This window comes from Pinus tabuliformis, chromosome 3_1 (assembly GCF_031772625.1).
Source record: "Pinus tabuliformis cultivar Carrire ecotype Pingquan chromosome 3_1, CPIR1, whole genome shotgun sequence".
Classification (NCBI taxonomy): domain Eukaryota; kingdom Viridiplantae; phylum Streptophyta; class Pinopsida; order Pinales; family Pinaceae; genus Pinus; species Pinus tabuliformis.
The window spans coordinates 942,060,624-942,064,500 of record NC_142301.1 but is presented as its reverse complement, the minus strand read 5'-3'; the positions used below and the strand labels follow the sequence as shown (position 1 = coordinate 942,064,500).

The 3,877-nt window shown below is 37.3% G+C and overlaps 1 pseudogene; it reads left to right on the top strand.

Moving 5' to 3' along the window:
* Window positions 1–2,673: 2,673 nt before the first annotated feature.
* LOC149190873 (uncharacterized) lies at window positions 2,674–3,635 on the top strand (annotated as a pseudogene).
* The last annotated feature ends 242 nt before the right edge of the window (window positions 3,636–3,877 follow it).

Genomic DNA, 3,877 nt, shown 5'->3' with positions numbered 1-3,877 from the left:
GTTTATCTCTTATCAGAAGCAGTTGTAATTGCACAGTAACCCTAATCCTTCATTTAAATGGAAGTTTCATTACAAAATAACCCTAATCTATCATCTAAAATGGAAGCTTCATTATACAATAACCCTAATCATTCATCTAAAATGGAAGCTCCATTGCACAGTAAACTCAATCATTTATCCTTTTATTCTTCCTTATGGAATTCCATGGTGCTCCCGTTTCACTCACCATTGCCACCTCAAGCCCCTAAAGAGCCCAGTTTAGACCCCTCTTAGTGAGTAACATTCTGAAGAATCTACACCAGATGGGTACTAAAAATTCATTGAGCTAGTTGCGGCTTGGGGTTTCAGTCTAGTTTGTTGAGTATGTGGTCAAATTGTCATATGGGTCTAGCATAGATGCTATAAAGTTTCTTCGTTAGGCCAACTTGAAACTTGGTGGGAAGCACAATGCCCTTGTATTTAATTTTTTTGTTGATTTTCTCGGCTAATAAAAATTGTTTAAGATGATTTGGGATTGCATCAAGTTATCGAAGAACAAGGGGATCCTATCCATGGAAACATTCTCCTTTGTGTCTGGGAATTATGTGCAGGCTGGTAAGGTTGAGGAGATGAGGATGACGTTCGAGGTGATGGAGCTTCTAAAGCTAAATTCAAGAGAGTTGGAGAATCTACGAGTGTAGGAAACAATGGAAGGAGATAATTGAAACAGGTATGCAAATTCCCACCAAGAACATCTAGAGCAGGCTCTATCTATAATGAGAACATTTGAGTTGGAAGCATTATAAGCCGATATGAATTTTTTCAGGTTCCACAAATGGTTGCTTAATTTGGGTAGAGAGATCTTGAATTTGATGAAAAATATATTGCTTATCTCTGTGGCTTTTTCTTTTGTTTTTGTAATTGTTGTTGTGTGTGTATCTCTTGCCATGATTAACACAACTCTTCATGGAAATAGAATGAACAATAGGTAGTTGGAGACCATCGGGGTTTTCAAATCGGTGTGGAGCGTGACATTCTATCCAGGCATTTGTCTGTCGAGCTTCCTAGCACATTGGGAAGCCACCAGAACTGCAACCTCCAAGGAGCTCATCCTGATTGTTGTGAAGCTGAAACCCTAGAAGAACTCAAAACTCTCGCTGTAGCTTTACCATCTAAGATGAGTCAAAAACTGGTGGGCCAAAATAACTGATCATCCTTTGAAGATTTCATGGAGCGCTTGGGATATAGTTTATGTCAGCTTGACCGTTCTCTGAGGTATATCTAGAATTCAAATTGGAGAAAGAAGGAAGTAGAAGATGTCTAGACCGCATCTCTTACTAATCAGGAGAATTGTATTGGAGGATTATGAACGTAGCGGTATAAGATAGAAGATAAGATATTAATGGAACTCTCTGAGGCCATGAACTCAGATCAATGCAGTCATGACCATTTTATTTATCGTGATAAGTGGAATTTTGATATGGATGAGGTGAAGGACATGAAATATTTAGAAGTGGCTTTGTGGGAAACCTTGACGCTTTATCACCCACTTCCGATCAGTTGCATACGATCTGTGGAAGATGAGGTTTTCCCCGATGGAACCTCTATGAAAAAAGGGTTCACGGTGCTGTGCTTGATTTATGGTGCAGACTGAATGGAGAGTGTGTGGGGGGAGGATGCAAGAGAGTTCAAGCCAGAGGGATGGATTGGGCATGATAAAGAAGGAAGTAAAAAATTGGGGTATCCTATGTTGGGAAGAGATATAATAGGTATGGATTTCATAATCATTATGAATTGCGTTTCTTCCCATATTCTTGTATGCTATCATGTGAAGGTATATCCAAAGCTTTGTGTGAAGTCGAAGCTCGCATTGACTCTACCTTTCAAGGATGGGTTTTCCATCACATTGCGGTCAAGGGAGGATGCCCTCTACACCCATTAATTGAGATTCTGTATGATTTCAAACAATAGGTTTTTAATGATTCTTAGTATTCAGCTCTTTATCTATGATATTAGAAATGTATATAAGTTATTTCTCATATTTCGAACTTTCTCATTAAAAGTTGCTCTGATTATGTATGATTTCAAAGGGTATGGTTTGAATGGTTCTAGGTATTCAACTCTCTATTTTACATAAGTAAGTATATTGGATACATCAATATTCTTTCAGAATTTCGACTTTGATATGTGTTTTTATGTTTTTATTTATGTATATATTTGTTGGAATGGATATGGAATACATCAATCTTATTTCAAAACCTCAATTCTAGAGTGGGTTTTTATGTTGTTCAAAATAAATGTTTTATTATATTTAAGTATTCGATGACATTTTTTTATATCGAAGGTTCATAATGCTAGAATATTTTCAATATAGGAAGCAGAAGACGTCCAGAGCATGTCTCTTACCAATCAGGAGACTTGTATTGGAGGATTAAGGGGCATAATTTTGAGGATCTTCTGGTACTCGATGGGGTGCTCCAAAAAATTTTGAACCTCATCAGCAATTCTCTTGCAGTGATGAATAATATTTTGACAATGGGGGATCAACATGCAAGCTCTTTTCCCGCAGGCAATGGCTGACGCCTATTGAATGATCCCATTGTGCCAGATGTCAGCGAATTGTTTTCTGTCAAGAATGGTTTTCCTTCATGGCTATTTGCGGTCGATCATTGCCTTCTTGAGGCATTCTGGTCAATGGCTCTCGATTTGAAGAGGCATCGAGGTAACGCGAAGGATGATTATGGAATTTCGGAGTTTATGAGGAAAAATGGTATTTTCCCTGATTTTCCCACTTATAATACAATGATTGGCATGTCTTGCAGTGCAATCCTGATCCAAGTAGATTTTTTTAAGCATTTGTTGGATGAGATGGTTTATGGATAATGGTGGTTACCATAACCATCTTGAGTGTTAAACCATTTGTTTAACTAATTTTTTCCCATGCATAGGTTTAGTGTTTTAAAACTCTTAATGCCTGATTTTTTTTTTTGGAGGTATGCTTTTATAGTTTTTTTTCACTTTATTCCACTCTGCTCTAAAAACCTATAGTCAATTGAGAATTTCGATTTATATTACCCTATCCAAGGAAGCTTCCATTAAGCCCTCTGTTTTTATAACTTCTCATACGCAATGGTTTATGGATTTTAATTTTTTTTAATGGTTTCGCAAGTGTTTCTAGCATATTAGAGGTTAAGCGACTAAACGGAAATCATAATGTTGTTTTTCCTATTTCCATGTTCTTATAAAGCAAGGTCTCATTGCATTAGATTTTGTTGATGGTCTGTTGGATGAGATGGTTTTTAATGGCGTTTTTCCTGATTTTAAGACTTACAATACCATATTTGAAGGTTTTTATCACTGCCCTCAAGGTGGAGGAGGCATCAAGCATTTTTCAAGAAATGATTAGGAATGAATTTTGTCCTTTCTATGAAAATTATGTTATGGCAATAAAAATGTATTTTGAAGTAGATGATCTAGAGATGGATATAATGATGTGGGAACAAATTATATGGAAGGCCATTTTCCCAAAATCATATTTTGTTGTTATATTAATTGATTGTCTTTGTGACCCAGGAAGAGCATTAGAAGCAATAAAGTATTCTATGGAGGCCATTGTGAGAGGAGTGAAATTATGTGTTGAAATTGTTAGAGCCTAGATTTGCCTCAGGCTGAAAAGGCAATGTTCTAGGTCCACATCAAACCACACTCAGCCTCGTAGCTAGCCCTATGAGGATAGGAGAGGGCTCTCCCTAGGTCGATCTCAACAAAAGACAAGCGATGGGGCTCGAGATGACTGAAATAAAAGCTACTTTTAGGCTAGGTATGAAGTACAAGGGTTTGATTTGAGTTTTTGGGCGTTTTGTGCTGGAAATAGGGAAAGGCAAATTGGGCTCGGGGA